Here is a 20,307-nt window from a genome sequence, read left to right as displayed (position 1 = left end):
TATGACTGGTATCCAGAATATGTAAAGATCTCCTATAATTCAATAAGAAAAGGCAAAGTGCTCAATAGCAAGAACACAGAGCACAGAGATGATTTACGGAAGATGAAAGTTCAATGGTCAATGAAATTACAAATGGAGTTCCACCTTTTTTTGGGGGATGGATGGGGGTGGTGGATGGAGTCTCGCTTTGTCAGCCAGGCTGAAGTGCAATGGTGCAATCTCGGCTCACTGCAACCTCTGCCTCCCGGGTTCAAGCAATTCTCTAGCCTCAGCCTCCTGAGTAGCTGGGATTATAGGCACCTGCCACCAGGGCTGGCTAATTTTATTTTATTTTATTTCAGTAGAGACGGTGTTTCACCATACTGGTCAGGCTGGTCTTGAACTCCTGATCTTAGGTGATCCTCCCGCCTCAGCCTCCCAAAGTGCTGGGAATACAGGCATGAGCCACCACACCCACTCGGAGTCCCGCTTTTCTAAGTGACCAAGGAAATGGAGACTAAACCACAGTGAACAGCATTGTAAACATCCCCAGTTCTAGCCACACAGAGGATTGGTGAGGATGTGCAAGACAGAACACGGGCGCAGCCAGCAGCGGATAAACTGCCACAACATCTCTGCTAAAAACTTTGCCAGTATCCTCAGAGGATGCTCTGCAGGTGAGACACTCCATTCCCAGGCAGGCACCTAAAGGAACATGCCATCTGCCCCAGTGACACCACGCAAACGTCCACCACAGCACTGAAAGTGTCAGTCCACAAGAAATAGGTAGATAACATTCTATGGAGTGATTTGAAAAAAATACAACGAATCAGTAACGATGAATTTTAGATCTCAAAAATACTGGTAAAATAATTAAAAGCCAATAAGATATAATGCTATATCTGTACATTTTAAAAACTTAAAACAGCATTGTGATTGCTAGACATATATGTGTGTGTGCGTGTGTGTACATATATATATGTAATAAAAATACATGATGTTGATTGCAAAAAAAAAAAGTCACACAAACTTCATGATAGTGACAGATTCTGGGGAGAGACAGAGAGGGTCAGCCACAGAAGAAATCCTGGAGAGGTCTTCAGTTTTATCTGAAGCCCTGTATTTGTTTTATGAAAGAGAGATAACTGAAGGAAACTTCCAGAATGTTAATAGTTGCTCATGCTACTTGGTAGGTGCATGGGCCTCAGTCATGCTATTTATTCTCTGTTCCTTCTGTATTTTGAAGAGAGAGAGAGGAAAGGACTATAAGGCAATATGAACTAAAACAGTTTGATGCTAAGGCAAGGATATAATAGATAAGAAAGGCCACGGACAGACACTTCCACACATTAGGATTCAGGAGCTGGTACAGTGGCATTTCCATTTAGAGAGGGCCATAAAGGGCTGCAGAATCGTCCACCTCTGGGGCAGATCTCCAGCTTGACTCCTACCTCACCTCATTTGCCAATTAAGGAGGTAAGTGCCTTATGGGGTGAAGACAGAAACCACGGCAGGACTGGGGGGAAATGGAGATCGATGTTTTTCTGACCTCGGGACAGGAGGCCGTTCCCACGCATAACATCCAAGGGAAGCACCATAAAGGGGGCGATTGATGGATTTTACGATTCACCACATAAAAATAAAAATGTTATTCTTGCAAAAACACTGGAAACAACATGTAAATGCAAATGACGAATTTTACAAGAGGGAAAGAGCTGACCTGCCCAGGTGGTTAGGCAGAGGGGCCTTTGAACACAAAGGTGGGGTCCCTGGGGTGGAAGAGGGGAGCTCCTGGGGTCACATAGAGTCGGCCCTTGCCCGGGCCCAAGGCAGTGCCTTCCTCCTTCCATCCTGCCCCAGGGCCCCGCTGCAGACCCGTAACTGCCCTTCCTCTGAACGTTGGCCGATCAAGAACACCCGGCAGGTTAACGAAATGATGCAGGAGTGGTGAAATCTCAGAGCAAGTTCCTAGGTGTCAGCGTTCCTAAGCATTCTCTCCTCAAATGCCCTTTCTGCTGCGCTGTGGGCCTTTACACTCAGAAGGAAGTCTAAACACCAAGATGTGTTTGTGAAAACTCTAAATTTCCCCTCCCTGGAGCACGTGGGTGTGCATTACAACTTCACTCCAGCAGCCACCTTGTCCTGCGCAGGTCCGTGGCAGGCCGTGAGACGGCGACCAGAGAAGCAGTCAGCACTCACGGCCCCTGCCCTTTCAGAGTTTACGCTTGCTTGGAAGCCTCCAGAATGGGGATAAGCACAAGACATTTATGCTGGACTTCATCCAGGAAGCACTGGTGGAGAGAAGAGAAAGCAGCCCACACAGCAAGGTTCAGGAGAAGACTCCCATGAAGGACAATGGGGGTTCAACCCCATCCAGCAGAGAGCACGGAGCCAGCCTCGGAGGTGTCCCCGCCGTGGGACACTGGGATCTGAGCTACCCCAGGGCATAGCCCGCCAATGTTCCCAGCCTCCCCCGGGCAGAGCCAGCCCAGGCCAAGTGGTCTAGGTAGGCAGCCCAAAAAGGGGACACAGGTGAGGTTGGGACAGCAGCTTCTAGGGGGATAGGTGGACAGCAGGATCAAGAAAACACAGCAAGCACCATGATGGGGTGGGGACCGAGGGGTGACAAGGTGGAGGATGGAGTCTCAGATGAGCCTTGAGGCACCAGAAGTCTGTGAGTGACAGGAGGGAAACTTTCAGGCGACTGCTGGGGATGAAGGACTGAGCCAGGAGTAAAAGGCAAGCGGGGCACGGGGAAGGAGGGGGAGTGCGCATCCGGGTGGAGCGGGTAGAACGGAGGTTTTCTGGGGTTTGCGGACAGATGCACTTCATCGCTCTCCTCTGTGCCCTTAGACTTGGCCGGTTGTTGTGGGTGTCCGCCCTGTAGTGGGGCAGCCATTTCCATGCGGGGGAGGACAGAGATTTTACCTTGTTCTTGGCTGTCTTGCTCCGAGTGTGGGGGGCTGCCTCCCTGGCAGGCAGCAGATCTTCAATAGAGCAGTGCCCACGGGGTTAGGGGGATGCCAGGGGGACAGGCCGCCATGGTGACCTACATGAGGCAGTGCATCGTGGAGGGGAAGACGCACCCCTCGAGGGTGGGCTCAGCTGCCCCTGCCCAGCCCCAGCGTGGCAGCAACCAGATGGGCCCACGTGGAGTAGGCAGGCTGGGCCCGAGGACGGAGCAGGTGGCTCCTGGAGCACTTAGGCGCCGCATGAATATAAATTCTCTGCATTTCTTAATAACTGGAAGTAAAAGTTTGTGTAAACTCAATTGTCAGAGCACTAATAATCCGATTTCTCTCCGCAGGGTCAGTCCTCTGGGCTCCATCTATAAAATAAATGTTTGTCATCCTCCGGTAAGCGCTTCTTAGGGATAAATAAATAATCAGGGAGCTAATCGAGTGTGCACCTTGCCACACATTTACGTATTCTCTTCTTTGCACATCAATAACCCCATTGGAATTGGATTTATAAATTCAAATTATTTCTCCAAATCTTTTTTTCCAATGGCAAGGCCAGCCCTGCCGCAGGAGACACAGATCCTGCGTTTTGCTAATATCCATGTCCTGTTGCACGCATCTCCTTGCCTGGAGAACAACTTCCATTCGCATTTTTCCTACCTGGGCAGAAGCCTGGGTGGGTGGGAACTCACATCTGTAGAACGCAGAGGGCACCTGCTACATTGATAGTAGGAAGGTTGGTGGGTTCCATTTCTTCCAGGGCAGCTTCAATCCTACCACTGGGAGACCTTCCCTGACCACCTGCCCAGAGCCCCCATCCTTCCCTGTATTCCTGCCTGTGGGCAGGTGGAGTCAGTGGTTGGGAATGCCACCAGCATTCACTCCTGGCCCTGGATGCTGGGACAGTCACTATGGCTCCCAGGCATCCATTGGGCTTCCCCTGCAGCGACAACTGACTTCGTCTGGCACCTGCTCTGTCCTCCCCTGCTGGGTGACACACTGCAGGCAGGCAGGGGCCACATTTGCCCTGCTCTCCACCCACCCCTGTGCCTGGTGCAGGGGGTGACCCAGAGCAGACCCCCTAAAACACTACTGAGTGAGCCAATGGCCACCGCCACCTCCCAGCCTCCCTCCTCCCCACCTTCCTGCTCCCATCAGCAGAGGAACAATCTGTTAAACTTTCTGAAATGCCAATCTGACCAAGCCACTCACAACCTCCAGGCCTGTGAAGGGAGGGGCTGCTGTGAAGGTCTCAGACATGCCCTGGAGACATTTTCCCCGCTGTCTTGGTAATTAACATTGTGCCCCTCGTTACTTATGCAAATTTCTGCAGGAGGCTTGAATTTCCTCCCAGAAAATGGGTTTTTCTTCACTCTTTGCATCGTCAGGCTGCAAATTTTGGAAACTTTTATGCTCTGCTTCCTCTCGATTGCTTTGGTGCTTAGAAATTTCTTCCACCGGATACCCTAAATCATCTCTCTCAAGTTCAAAGTTCCACAGATCTCTAGGACACGGCCAAAATGCCACCAGTCTCTTTGTATAGCAAGAGTGACCTTTACTCCAGTTCCCAAAAACTTTCTCATCTCCATCTGAGACCACCTCAGCCTGGACTGCATTGTCCATATCACCATCAGCATTTTGGTTAAAGCCATTCAACAAGTTTCTAGGAAGTTCCAGCCTTTCCCACATTTTCCTGCCTTCTTCTGAACCCTCCAAACGGTTCCAACTTCTGCCTGTTACCCAGTTCCAAAGTCACTTCCACATTTTTGGGTATCCTCATAGAAGCACCCCACTCACTGTGGTACCAATTTACTGTATCAGTCCATTCTCACGTTGCTATGAAGAGACTGGGTAATTTATAAAGTAAAGGGGTTTAATTGACTCGCAGTTCTGCAGGGCTGGGGAGGCCTCAGGAAACTTAAAATCATGGTGAATGGGGAAGCAAACGTATTCTTCACATGGCAGCAGAGGAGAGAAGTGCAGAGCCCCTTATAAAGCCAACAGATCTCATGAGAACTCACTCTCAGGAGAACAGCATGAGGTTAACGGCGCCCATGATTCAGTTACCTGCCACTGGGTCCCTCCCATGGCATGTGGGGATTAGAGAACTACCATTCAAGATGAGATCTGGGTGGAGACAGAGCCAAACTATATCAATCACAGCCCTGCAAGGCCTGACCTGTTTATCTCTGGACTCTGCTTCCCTTGGCAGTGGTGTTACTGCCCATGGCAGCCCTGTTTGGGAGGACATAGCCTGCACAGGGCCTGGCTTGGCAGGTGCTGGCCACGTGGAGTGGTCCCTGCTGTGGGCATCATGGAACTTTTCACAACCTCCTCTGTGGTTCACCCTCACTCAGGAGGCTGGCGACAGGTGTCACCACTCTCTGGTTCAAGCAGAGGAGGGAGGCTCAGAAGGGACAAATAACAATCCCAAAGACCCCAGCTGGTACACGGCAGAACCAGGCCCTAAAGACAGGTGTTCTGAGGCTGAGCTGAGCTCTTCTGACCACTCCAGGCCCTGTCCATCCCAGGTACCCACCATTTCTGCAGCCACCCCCAGGATGATCCTGTCGGAGCAGCTCTGGGAGACCTCTGGATTCCCACTGGGAAGACCTGTGCAGCTTGGGCACAGATGGCCTGCACGGTGGCCCTTGCCCCTTTCCCTCCATGCCTGCCACAGGTCCTCAGCACCCCAGTTCCATGGACTTCCCAGGCTGCCTACACCCTTTGAGCCCCCTGCCCATCCCCCAACATGGGAGGTGGTGAGAGTGGCACCGCTCTCATGTACTGCCCCCAGAGAACACTGCATGGGATCTGTGCCCACAGCCAGGGGAGGCACTGGCGGGCCATGAATATACCATTTCACTGCACGGCCTCTTTTCCCAATGAAGTGAATAAATAGATAAAGGCCGCTGCTCCCCACCGGCCTGCTCCTGCCGCTGAAATGGATGATTGCCTTTGCCCTGTGCCCAATATCTGTGCTTATTGCAAAGCATATATCTGCAGCGGTGGATTTTTAAACTAGTCAGCATGCCCGGCGCCCTCAGGAAGCATCTTTCTTCCCTTTGAACGGCCTGGCTTTCCTGGCAGGGGTCTGCTGGGCCTTTTTATACGCTGCAGGGGCATTTTTCTTCCCTGAAATGAGGGCCTGGCCGGCGCATCTCCGGGAGCTGCCAAGGCTGTTGGAGAGAGCACTTCTGGGCAGATCCGCCACCCTCGGGCACATCCTCCAGCTTGCACCTCCAGCCGTGGCTACACAGACATGGGGTGGAGTCCCCAACCTGGGCGGTGGGTTCCCCTGCTGGGGTCTGCAGGGCTGTGGGAGTCAGCTGCCTGTGGGGGACAGGAGGGTAAGAGCACTCCAGTCCCTGCAGAGGGAGAGGTGAGAGACATGGGGGAAGGTGGCCCCAACCGCTACCATCGCCTCTAAAGCAGTGGAGGAATTTGGGGCTTCTGTGCCATCTCCCATGGCAGCAGCTTTATCTCTGCAGCAGGCCCCGTGAATTGTGTGCCCAGATCGAGGTCAAAGCAAGTTCCTGGTTCGTTAGGGAAACAGAGCACTCTTAGCCAATGAGGTACCACAGCACATCTGACAGAGGCAGGTGATTCCTGGAGGTTCTTGATTCTGTTCACCAGAACCAGGGCCCCGGTGGCAGAGGCCTCCCAGGAGGTCCACGTCGTGCAAAACAAGAACTCAGGTCCCTTCATCTCATCCATCGACGGCCCAGAACAGAGTTGATTTTGCCCATTGTACAAAGGATGAAACCCAAATTCAGAGAAATTGACTGTCCCGCCCGTGCCTGCCCAGCTGGGAGGAGTCTGAGCTGGCTTCCATTCACACGCGTCTCACTGAGAACAGCAACCCACACCCTGACTGAAGGGCTGGTCCAAGCCTGCTTGTTGGGTGTTTGCTCACTGCCCTCCCTCTCCCTGTCCACCCTTCCCTTCGCGGACAGAAGCCGGAGTTCAGAGAGGATCCCCAGGTCCCCAGGGACACACAGCCAGGCAAGGAGGGAGCTCACCCCAACTGCTGCCTTCTGTCCAGGGCCTCGCCTCCCCCAGCCCCACAGCCAGCCACCTTCATGCAGCCAGGACTGCAGGTGACGCTCTAAACACATGATTAGCATTTATTATGGCTTCATTTCATAGACACAGGACAATGAACAGAGTCATAAACAGGGAGAACAACAATTGAATCAGGAAAATATGGCACTTTTAAGAATAGTTTATGAGTTGAACAAAAGGAAAACTCTAGTCTTGCACTCTGGGATATTGAGCAGTGCTCCTAGGGCTCTTTGGACTGTAAAGCATTATTGAACTGTTCCTGCAATGCAAAGTGTACACGATGGTCATAATTAAGAACAATTGATTCAGTATTTTTGCCACACCTCAGGGTAAGAATATAAACTAGTCATAATGGAAAAATGCCAGATCCGAGGTGACCTGAGCCAAGATGATCATTGCAAGAATACAGGAACCATTGCAGTGGAGGCGACACACACAGCCATCACAGCTGAGATGACGCACACAGCATGAAGTGACCATACTCATACAACCATCACAACGCAGGTGACACACACCATGGAGTGACGGCACTCACACAACCATCACAATGGGGGTGACACACTCACCATGGAGTGACGGCACTCACACAACCATCACAGCAGAGGTGACGCACACAGCATGAAGTGTCAATGCTCACACAACTGTCACAGCAGAGGTGACACACTGTGGAGTGACAGCACACACACAGCATGAAGTGACAATACACAACCATCACAGTGGGGGTGACACACTCACCATGGAGTGACAATACTCACACAACCATCACAGTGGAGGAGTGATGGCATGTGCACAACCATCACAGTATGGGTGACACACACAGCATGAAGTGACAATACTCACACGACCGTCACAGCAGAGGTGACACACACACCGTGGAGTGACGGCACTCACACAACCATCACAGTGGAGGTGACGCACACAGCATGAAGTGTCAATGCTCACACAACCATCACAGCGGAGGTGACGCACACACCACGGAGTGACAGCACTCACACAACCATCACAGCCGAGGAGTGACGGCACGTGCACAACCATCACAGCAGAGGTGACACACACACTGTGGAGTGACGGCACTCACACAACCATCACAGCGGAGGTGACGCACACAGAACATTAGGAGACCTCCAGGTACTGGTCGCTGAGCTCACAGCTGATGATCTAATGAAGAGCCAAGCAGACACAGGTCGCCGCCCAGGTTGTTTTGCCACCTCGAGAGAGGCAGACTCTAACCACAAAAGCCACACCTGTGATTCAAAGACGCCCGTGTCAGGTTGCTCCCATGAGCACCATCAGGGGTGGCTGCTGTGGGGTAGGCGCCGGGTAGTCTGCCTGCAGAGCTAGTGTCAACTGTGTCTGGGTTCAGTTCAGTGGACGAGCAGATTCCAACCAGGCTGTGAGCAGATTCCAACCAGGCTATGGAAACCACCACACAACACGGTGCCTGGAAACAGAAGGGTGCGTTCAGCCGAAGGGCATCTGCCCTGCAGCTCCCCAGACACCCAGGAGCTGACTCGCTGGGAAGTCACATTGGGGCTCAGAACTCGCTGTGGGGCTAAACCTCACGCCTGCCTTTCACAGGATGACAAGGCTGCCTCCACCCACTCACCCACTGTCCCTCACAGGGCCACCACAGAGCAAGATGACTGCCTTAGGCCGTCTGTCCACTGGCCAGGGCCAGCGCGGGCGGGGGTGTGGCTGCGGGGGGCAAGCTTCTTAGGACACCAAGTGCTGAAAAAATGTCTCACTGATGCTTGAAGGCTGTTAGGAAAGAGGCTCTCTAGAGTCCCAGAGGAAGCTAGGAGAAGGAAGCCTCCCGGAGGAAACACAGGAAGCCGCTGTGGTGGGAGCCAGCCGTGGGCCAGGCCGCAGTGTGCTGAGACAACAACCAGCTCCTGTGGTGAGGGGTGGATGGTCGTGCAGTCGTCACCAATAGCCCTGGTGCAATTGCCCCCACCATGGCCGATTCCCAGCTACACATGTCACATCAACTGTTGCAGGATTCCGGGATATTTAACAACAGGCTCTCTGGAGAGGTACAGCCGGCCTCAGCATGACACCCTCTCAGGACTCTGGCTTCTGAGGAAACCTTGTCCACAGAAATCTACAACTGTAACGGAACTCCAGAGACGGTCCCTCCGCATGGCAGGGATCCGGTCACTGCAGTCAGCTTGCTGCAGGCTTACAGGAGTTCTGAGCCCCAACGTGTCCACTCCACCCGTAGGAATCAAGCCTTCCTCCAAATGCTTGGTTCACCCCATTGCACAGGGAGTGTCTGATACGTTCAAGATCTGTGCTCAGCCAGAAAGCTACACACTCAAGCTGAACTCATGCTCCCAGGAGCCCCCAGAGGCCGGGACATGCCCTCCCCACAGTCGGGGGCACAGGAGAAAGTGCATATGTGCTGGAACGTCAAGCACCACGTGGCATGGGGAGGGGAAAAGGGGGCCAGGGGATGCAGCGCTTGGCCCTGGCGCAGATCTTAGATAATGGGCAGGCAACCGGCGGGGAGGACAAAGCAGAAAGGGCGTTTCTAGGTGAATGAGAAGCTGAGCGGGCAAAGATACGATGGGGTTCCCAGCAAATGGGAATTAAGCTGTAGATTCGCGTGCGGAGCCTCAAACAGGCACATGGGCACGTGGGCACGTGGGTGGCCTCGCACGCTGGAGACCCCAGTGCCAGAAGAGGCAACTTCCACTGGCAGAGCCCTGCTGTGAGCTGCGCGCCAGGCCTTGCGGTTGCACACACCATCCCACACACCCTCAGGGTTTACCGAGACATCCTCCAGGTGTCCCCAGAAAAGGCCCAGGAGACCAGGAGGTGGAGTTTTCAGGGGACAAGGCCAGGGCTCGTGGGCCTGTGGAGCCCCTGGGAAGCCCTGAGGAGGATGTGGGGGCTGCGAGTGGAAAGCTTCTGTAGGAGCACAAATCTTTGCCGAGCTCAGTGGAGCTGGACGATGGATGTCACCTGTGGGTGGGTGTGTTCCCTGACACAGCCAGCCGCTCCCACAGCTGTCGCCTCAACCCAAAGTCCCTCCAGTTCCCCGCCTGCTGCCAGGCTGAGCCTCAAGGACTCTTGGGGGACCCGGCATCATGGATGCCAAACGCACGTCAATTGATTGAGCAAGTAACTGCCGTGGCCACAAAGTACCAGAGGAGGATGGGAACGTGCCCAGATTTTCTGAAATAGATGTAAATTTTGCAGGTGGCCAAAGCAGGCAGCCGTGGGGCTGTGACTGGAAAGGCCATGCTCGCCACCCAGACCCCGCCGGCCTCACGTTCTGTTGTCGAAAGACACCTGCCTGCTTTGCGACTCCATCTCCACTGAAACGGCCCTGCAGGCATTTGCAGGGATCTGCACCGAAATGGCCTCTGCAGGCATTTGCAGGGATCTCCACCGAAACGGCCCCTGCAGGCATTTGCAGGGATCGGTCCTTTTCCCTCGAGCACCTACTTTATTCCTCTCCCCAGAATCATGAGGCACAGCCCCGATCAATCTTGCCACTTACGCCAACCCACTGGTATCGTCACTTTTCAATCTCTTTACATACATGCAGGAAGAAAGACAGCCAGTGTGGAACACAGTTCAGCAAGGCCAAAGAGGAGCAGTGGCCTCGTTTCAGGACGCGCTGGGCAGGCACCACAGCGCCGGCGTCCCCACATCCAGGACAAAGCTGAGTGCAAGTGTCACCGTGAGGTGGCCTGTGTGATCCTGGTCCACTGACCCTTTCAGGTGAAAGACAGCGGGAGATGCCTCTCAGCTGGGACTCAGACCACCAGCACGCAGCACCCAGTACCCACGGGTAAGCATGTGCACCTGAGTAGAGAGGAGACCTCGGTATAGAGGGGACAGTGATGTGACGGCCACCAAGTCCATGCTCTGACCCCCTCCCCCAGCAGCAGGGGTGCCAGCCTCATTGTGGAGTATTGCAGCATGTGGGGAAATGATTTTATTTTCCTCATCACTGCTACCAGCTGGGCGCTAATGAGCGCCCAGTTCTGGTTCCATTGGTGACATTTCAGTTCACACATCACTGTCATTTGGGGTGGATAAGTCCAAGCCACTTAAACCTCAGGCTCACATTGATTAGAAACTTCCCTCCAGTCCCAGTTTCAGGCTTCTGCTCTTTCCCGGACCATCAGGAGAAACGGCAAGGGGAGAAGCAAAGAGAAGGCGTGGAGCCGAGAGGAGAAGGGAGGCCGCGCTCGTCAGGAAGGCTGGGAGCTTCCTGGAGGAGGGACACTCCCCCTTTTTCTTTGCTTTGAACTCTTGGTGATCTGTTACCCACAATGAGGGCACAATCTCCATGAGGGCAGGGGTGTAGCCCGGGGGGGTCTCAACAATGAATGGGGAAGCCCTGGACTCCACAGTCCTGCCCTGGGCCAAGGCGCTCATGGCCCTTCCTCTGCCCTCAGGACCCACCCCCCTGCCCTGCATGTGCCCTTCACAAATGCGGTGCACTCCCCTTCATGTCTAGGCATCACCCTATCCCCTGCCATCTGGCCCACTGGCATGGCTATTGCAGTAAGCCTTCTGGAAAACTCTTTATTCACCTCCCACTGCTTTGGATAAATGGCCAATGCATCAGTGGAGACAGACGCAGGGTTCCTGGTGGTCAAAGCACTAAGCCCCTCACACCCCGCCTGCCTCTGCCTGCACCTTCCACCCCCTGGCCCCGTGCAGCCATTCCTAGCGACACCCTCCCCCTGGGTCTTCATCTGTCCACCTGGTGTCTGCTCTCTGAGATGCCCCCCAACTTTTCATCAAGCCCCTGCTCCAACTTTAAGAGCTGCTGGTCCCCACCGCTCTGGGTTTGAGACCCCCAACCCCCTCCCACATACGCACACGCAAAGCCCCGTGCCCTGCACTGTCTCCTGCCTAGAGGGCGGGTGCAGAGCTGGGGGCTGTCTGCTGGATGTTCTGAGGCACCAGGGAGTTTGGGGCAAGTGAAAGACACTCATTCTGTGTTAATGGAATGAATGAATCAGTGAACAGAAAGCTGCACAGCAGAGGCTGCATCTTCTCCTGGCCAGGATGCCCTCCCTCGGCTGCCTGCCTCCTCGGAGCTCCAGCCCTTGGCGCCAGCAGCAAGGGACCGTTTCGGTGGAGATGGAGTCGCAAAGCAGGCAGGTGTCTTTCGACAACAGAACGTGAGGCCAGCGGGGTCTTGGTGGCGAACATGGCCTTTCCTGCCACAGCCCCACTGCTGTGCACCTGAGTAGAGAGGAGACCTCACTCACTCTTGGTTCTCTCTGCACACACACCACTCCTCCAACACGTTCATGTCCATCCTGTGCCTCCCCGTGGACAGAAGCTTCCCAACATCCCAGACTCCTGAGCCCCAAGTCAGCACAGAGCAGGTGCTCAGGGGATACCTGCTGCATGCGGGGAACAGGAAGGCCTGTCCTCAAGCCTGCATGGAACGTGATGCAGGCCTGGCTCCCCCACCCTCTGTGGGAACAGGGGTGTGCAATAGTGGGACCAGGGCAACCGGAGCATTTGACGTGGGATGCAGAGACCAGGTGTGTGTCTGGTCTCCTAGAGCTGGGTGGGAATGGGGGATGACTGGGGAAACTGAGGCCGACTGCAGGCTCCCCTCACCCCCTGGTTATGGAGGAGCAAATCTGGCTCAAAGTGCTATCCTCTGACACCCAGTCCAGCCCTCTGTCCTGTTTCTGAAGCAGGTGAATGACCTTCAGGCTGCAGTTCCCACTGCACCCACCCCAGCCCCGGCCACAACAATGGGATACAGGGAAGCCCCCTGGCAGGCATCTGGGCTCTGACCCAACCAGAGACCAGGCCACGGCAGTCAAGGGTAAAGACGGCCCCACAGAGGCCCTGGAGCAGCGTGGACTGGACTCATCATCTTCTTTCTTATGCCTCGTCCTGGGGCCAGAGTGGCCGGCATTGTTTGGTGTGATTTAACTTTCTCAGGGGCACCTGGCAGGGAACCCCTGGGAGAGTGATAAAGACTCAGTTTCCACCCTCGGAGAGCTTGCCTGCTAATAGAACCCCAGCAGCCAGGCCACCAGCAGCCCAGTCCTCTGCAGAGCTTCAGACTTTTGTCACCCCGGGCTCTGTACCCCAAACACCCCTGGACAAAGCCCACCTGCTGTCCGGGTCGTGGCTACCTAGCAGCAGGGGAGCACGTGTACTCAACACCAGCAGAGCCAGGATGCCAGTCCCCTGAATGGACTTTGCTCAGTGCCCCCACCACACTGGAACCCTTTAGGGAAAGAAGAGAGGGACCTCCCTGGAGGCTGTGGTTCTGTGGGCCACTGTGATCCTAATCAACGCGACCAGTCCTGTTTGGAAGTCTCATCTAAAATCTTAGTGCCTATTTTGGAGGAATGGCAGAGAGTGACCCAGGAAGGGTCACATCCTATCTGGATCCTAAGACACCCACAGACGGGGAGGACCAGAGTGCTCGAGGGGCCAGGAGGCTGCTTACAGAGGGGTCTTAGATTCATCCCGAACCCGTCCCTCACAGCACAGGGTCGGCCAGTGGAGGAAGAAGCTCTGAAATCACAGTTAATGAAGTTAGCCACCTGCAAAATGGACTCCCCAAACACACACGTGCATGCACACACACAACACGGAACACTTCGACATGTGATAGAGATGGGAGGGACCTCAGTAGCCCCAGGCCAACCCCAGAACCTTCTCGGCACCTGCTGTCTGGTCTTGACATGTCCACCTGAGGGTGGGCTTCCAGCCTGGGCAGCCTGGGCTTCCCGCTGCACCCCTTGGCTACTCTGGGTTGCTGGTGAACCTCAGCCTCCGCATGCAACCCTGCCTGTGAGTGAGTGGCGAGCCCAGCTCTGGAGCGTGGCTGTGGTTCATCCCAGGTGCCAGGCTCTGAGTTGCAAACCATGGAATGTGGAGTCAGGTCCGAGAGGGCGGTGGTCTCCCTGACCAGCCCCTGCCCTGCGGCCCAGGGACTGTCATCTCTCAGGAGGAAGGTGTGCATGGCCCCTGAGCTCACCAGGGAAAATCTTTTTCTTCCAGCATCTTTGCCTTTTTTCTCTTTGGGGTACCCAGCCTCCGGCAGGGTCCATCCGCAGGGAAACAGCTGAGGCTCCTCGCGCCGGATGTAGAACCAAGATGACAGAAAGGCCAGACACCGAAAACCCATCTACATAGTAATTGAAATATTTTTCCAATTTTTTTTTTTTTTTTTTGAGTTGTTGGAGTTCTGATTCCAGGCTGCAGAAAGGAAAGGCAGATTCTCATTTTCACTTGGCTCATCCCTGATTTGTACCACTGGGGGTTTTAATTTACAAGTCAAAGTTAACAAATTGAGTGTGCACTCGATGATTTCAAGCGCCTCCCGACCTCCTTCCCAGCCTGCGAGACCCCGTGGCTCATCTTGTGGCGCTGGGGGGGAGACTCAGTGGACTTCGAAGCTTAGTCTGCAAGGACCTGTCCTCATAACCCAAGATTGTCATCCCTGCCCCTGAGAGCCCCTGCAGGGAGCCCGTGGCCTCTCCCTGTCTCCTCACAGATGGGTTTGGGTAAAATAAATAAAACATGGATGGATTAGTTAAGAATAGAAGAGGAGGAACCTGGCTCAAGATGTTATCAACAGCAACAACCACCAGGGCTCTGAGTGCCATCCATCACTAAGCACGTCCAGTGCTCCGTGGCCATTAAAAGAGCCCCCTGGGAGGGAAGGCACCTCAGTTCCAGCCTAATGAGGTTGCTGCAGCCACAGAGCTCCACGAGGCTGAAGCCCATGTCTGCCCAGAGCCAGCCTCCATTTCCCAGCCCTTCTCTCCTCGAGGCATTTTCCAATCCTCTCTCATTCCCTGCTGTGAACCCCCAAATATCTGAGACAGGTCTCAGTCCATTTAGAAAGTTTATTTTGCCAAAGGACGCCTGCCCGTGACACAGCCTCAGGAAATCCTGATGACATGTGCCCAACATGGTCGGGGCACAGCTTGGTTTTATGCATTTTAGGGAGACATGAGACATCTATCAATTTATGTGAGATGTACATTGCTTCTGTCCAGAAAGGTGGGATGACTGAAAGCAGGGAGGGGCTTCCAGGTCATAGGTAGATAAGAGACAAATGGTTGCAATCTTTTGAGTTGCTGATAAGCCTCTCCAAAGGAGGCAGTCAGATACGCATTCATCTCAGTGAGCAGAGGGAGGACTTTGAGTTCCGTCTGTCCTTTGTCTATAAGGAAATTTCTCGTGAGGGAGGGATGTAGCTTTTTTTTTTTTTTTTTTTTTAAATCTCAGTAGCTATCTGTTTTAGGAATACAATGTGAGGCAAGTTTGCTCTAAGCAGTTCCCAGCTTGACTTTTCCCTTTGGCTTAGTGATTTTAGGGTCCCAAGATTTATTTTCCATTCACACTGCACAAATCAATTCTGTAAGAGCCCAGGTGTCCAGGAGAGGACGAAGAAACAGAATCAGGAAGGAGAGAAGCCACCAGCCCCTTGCATGGATCCCCTCCTACCTTCTTTTTTAAATTTTCATTCATTCAAATCAATTCCTCCCTATCTGCGGAGCTCCTCTGTGTCCCAGGCACCCTTTCAGGCACCGAGGAATGACGCAACGTAGGAGCTGAAGCCTCAGTGAGAAGATACACAAGGCAGCACACACAGGTATGTGGCACCTGGCAGGACGAGCTGGCCTGGGCAGCTCCCACCCCCCACAACTCCTACTACAAATGCAAAGAAAAACTGAGTAAAGTATACTTTTTCTTTTTCTTTTTTTTTGTGAGAAGGAGTTTTACTCTTGTCACCCAGGCTAGAGTGCAGCGGCTCGATCTTGGCTCACTGCAACCTCCACCTCCCAGGTTCAAGAGATTCTCCTGCCTCACCCTCCCAGGTAGCTGGGATTACAGGCACCTACCACCAGGCCTGGCTAATTTTTGTGTTTTCAGTAGAGACAGGGTTTCACCATTTTGGCCAGGCTGGTCTTGAACTCCAGACCTCAGGTGATCCATCCACCTCAGCTTCCCAAAGTGCTGGGATTATAGGTGTGAGCCACTGCGCCTGGCTAAAGTACATTTTTTTTTTTTAAAGTTATAGACATGATCAGGATCAAAAGAAAGAAAAGGAGCCACATGCCTGAAATAGAGTGGGAGTTCAGGGCCAGAGCAGCCGGGGGCATCTGACCTGACGTCAGCCTTAATGACGAGGGTCTGGGGCTTTTGCGCCCATACTGAGCAGAAGGCATGGCCCTAAGTCAGGGCAGGACACTGAGACTGAGACCCCTGCATAAAGCAGGACCTAAGGCGGGCCACCCCACCCTGGAAAGGGGACAAGAAACTGCTCATCAAGTAGGAACTGACAAGAGAGGCTGTGTCTACCCCTGGCTATGGATGAAAAAGAAAAAAAAGTACGTCAGGAAATTTAAACACATTAGCCTTGGCCATATACAGGTATGAGGTCTGAACTCACTAGATCAACATGGAATAAAAGTTCTCCAATGAACAAAGGCCCCAGATGTATGAAAATCATGGATCCCTCGACAGAAGAAAGGAGAAAGAAAATATACACATGAGCAGAGGTCTACCCACCCCCAGAGTCCATGAGACTGGCAGTTAAAAACTAAAACAACTCACAGGGAACATAAATTTACAATAAAAACTTTAAATCACATAAGGAAATAGCACACCATGAGCGAGTGCCAGAGGATCCCACAAAAATGCAAGTTTGTGCCTGTTTTAGTCGGTTTTCACCAGGACACTGTATTGGCCCATTTTTTAAAGGAAAGAGGTTTAATTGACTCACAGTTCAGCATGGCTGGGGAGGCCTCAGGAAACTTGCAATCATGGCAGAAGGGGAAGCAAACACATCCTTCTTCACATGGCGGCAGGAAGGAGAAGTGCAGAGCCATGAAGGGGAAAGCCCCTTATAAAATCATCAGGTCTCGTGAGAACTCACGATCACAAGGTAGCCGCCCCCATGATTCAATTACCTCCCACCAGGCCCCTCGCATGACACATGGGCATTAGGGGAAATGCAATTCAAGATGAGATTTGGGTGGGGACACAGCCAAACCATATCAGACAGGTTGTGTTACACACAAGCTCAGAATCCCAGTGGCTTCCAAAAACAAAGATTTTTGCCCCAGAAACATTATCTAGTAGGTGTAGCAGGTGCATATTGGCTTTGGTTCTGCTCCCTCCATCTTCCGCATCCTAAAATCCATTTCTGAATAAAACAGCCCCTATTTGGAACATATTCTCATGGAAGAGGGAACCCGTACCATAAACCACCTGTGAAATGCTTCTTAAGCTACTGCTCAAATGTGGTACTTCTGCTTACATCCCGCTGGCAAAAGTTACCCCAAAACTGATGTCATTGGGGAAGAAAGTCTATTGTCTCAGAGGAAGCACTGCACATCCCGAGGCCACAGCAAGGCTGTATACCTCCCTTACGGAAAAGGCAAGGAGTCATTGGGAACAAAATTACAACCCACCACGGCACCCTAGGGACCTGAGATATAAGAATTCTGTAAAACTCTCACATTATTATATTTAAAATAGAGAGCTAAAGATTAGAAACTATTAGGAAATAACAAGATTCTAAAAAGAACACATAGGTTTGAAATAGAATTAGGTTTGAAATAGCCAAACAGAATTTTCTTTTTCCTTTTTTGAGACTCAGTCTCACTTGTCCTCCAGGCTGAAGTGCAGTGATGTGATCTCAGCTCACTGGAGCCTTGACTTCCTGGGTGCAGGGCTCAGGTACCACCTCTGCCCCACGAGTAGCTGGGACTACAGGTGCATCACCACGCCTGGCTAATTGTTCATATTTTTTAGTAAAGATGGAGTTTCATCATGTTTCCCAGGCTGGTCTCAAATTCCTGGGCTCAGATTCATCAGGCAATCTACGTGCCTCAGCCTTCCAGAGTGCTGGGATTACAGGTGTGAGCCACCGTGCCTGGCCAAAATTTCTTAGAAGGAAAAATATAATGACTGAAATTAAAAAGCCAGCTAATCATTTAAATGTACACTGAAGCAGCTGAAGAGATAATGGGTGAACTGGAGATAGAATGGAGGAGATCGCCTAAAATGCAGCACAGAAGGCAGAGGATTTACAAATATAATCGAGAGTTCAAGAAAGCTGAGAATAGACTCACATAATCCTGAACATAGGTCAAGTTTGAATTCCAGATGGCAAGAATAAAGAGAATGAGGCAGAGAGTAATGGCTAAGTGATTTCCAGAATTGAAGAAAGGCCTGAGTTCTCCAGCTGAAGATGCTCACTGAGTCCTAAATAGGATCATTAAATAGAAATGCACACCTGGGCCCAACGTGGGGCAACAAAAAGGCAAACCAAGCATTTTTAAAACAAACAGAGGAAATACAAATTACCTACAATAAAGAGAGAGGGGAGGAAGGAAGAATAGGAAGAGGAGAAGAAGAAATGGAAGGACGAGGAGGAAGAAGAGAAAAAGGAAGAGAAGGAGGAGGAAGTGGAGGATGAAGAGGAGGAGGAGGGGGGCGGAAGAAGGAGAGAAGGAGAGGAGGAGGAAGAAACAGAAGAGGAGGGGGCAGAGGAAGAGGAGGAGGAAGAGGAAGAAACAGAAGAGGAGGAGGAGGAAGAAAGGAGGAGGAGGAAGAGGAGGAGGAGGAGGAAGGAAAGAGGAGGGGATGGAAGAAGAGGAAGAGGAGGAGGACTGACAAAAGTGACAATAACTGGCTGAAAGACAGCTGTGTAATATCCTCCGACTTCTGAAGGAAAATAACGAAGGCTGGAATCCTCTGCCAAACTAAAACCAGTGGACACCCTTTAAGTCTAAGGCAAGAGATTCAAAGACAAAAGGGTGCACAAGTTATGACAAGATGGTTCTGTTGAATGGATAAAAATGTGGGCAGCCAGCCAGGCACGGTGGCTCAGGCCTGTAATCCCAGCACTCTGGGACGCCAAGGCGGGCAGATCACCAGAGGTCAAGAGTTCAAGACCAGCCTGACCAACATGGTGAATCCCCATCTCTACCAAAAATACAAAAATTAGCCGAGCGTGGTGGCGGGCACCTGTAATCCTGGCTACTTGGGCGGCTGAGGCAGGAGAATCGCTTGAACCTGGAAGGTGGAGGTTGCAGTGAGCCAAGATCGCACCACTGCACTCCAGCCTGGGCTACAGAGTGAGACTCTGTCTCAAAAATAAAATAATATAAAATCAAATAAAATAAAATGTGGGCAGGCTAATACATCTGTGAGTCCAGGAACAGCTTTTCTCCTAGCACTGGAACCATGAAGGCAAAATCGCTCCCTATTTTAGTGGCTGCCATTACTAACAACGTGCTGAACAGAAGTCTGTGTATAAAAAGAGTATTTATCGCACGCATCCTCAAACATGTATCAGGAAATACCAATTTATAACAAAAAGTAAATGAGGGTAATATGGTGAAATGTATTATTTAACCCCGGAGCAGTGCACCTCTTCCGCAAGTTAGATTTTGGAGGTGGGGCGCTGCGGCTCCTCCCCGTGATGCCGAGGGGTGCGCCGCGGCTCATCCGCATAATTCCAGCACGTTGGGAGGTTATTGCCTTTGGAGCTAAAACCCCGGTTACCAAGGACTCGGCAGACCCTTCCCTCCTGCTGTTCCCTGGGTCAAGGTCATTTTCCCCAGGGTTTTAGGATCATTTTCTAAGAGGCCCAGGAGATTGGATTGAAAATGTAAAAAAAAAAAAAATTTATAGCACATGTCCTCAAACATGTATCAGGAAATATTAATTTATAACAAAATTAAACAAGGTTACTATGAGGAAATTTACTGTTTAATCCCTGAGCAGCACACAGTCGTCTACAAGTTAAACTTTGGAGGCCAGGCGTGGTAGCCCATACCTGTAATTCCAGCACTTTGGGAGGCTGAGGCAGGCAGATCGCCTGAGGCTAGGAGTTTGGGACCAGGCTAGACGACATGGCACAAAACCCCTTCTCTACATAAAAAAAAATTCAAAAGTTAGCTGGATGTGGTAGTAGTGCACCTGTAGTCCCAACTACTCCAGAGGCTGAGGTGGGAAGATCACTTGAGCCTGGGAGGCACAGACCACAGTTAGCCGAGATCACCAGGGACCCCACGTGTCGCTGTCCAGTAGAAGATAAGCCTGGACTTCTGAAATTGTTTTCCCAACAGCAAAGGTCACTGGAGATGAGTGGTGCATTTTCTCTACTCTGTGAAACATACACTCTAATCGGGAAGCGAAGTGTAGAGATGCTCATCTTGTGTTTGTGAATTCAATTCTGTTTGCTGCAGAGAGGGGGAGCCAGGGAGAGAGGGGGAGCCAGGGAGAGAGGGGGAGCCAGGGAGAGAGGGGGAGCCGGGGAGAGGGGGGGAGC

The sequence above is a fragment of the Theropithecus gelada genome, chromosome 10 (genome assembly GCF_003255815.1).
Source record: "Theropithecus gelada isolate Dixy chromosome 10, Tgel_1.0, whole genome shotgun sequence".
Taxonomy (NCBI): Eukaryota; Metazoa; Chordata; class Mammalia; order Primates; family Cercopithecidae; genus Theropithecus; species Theropithecus gelada.
Note: the sequence above shows the minus strand (reverse complement) of the source record.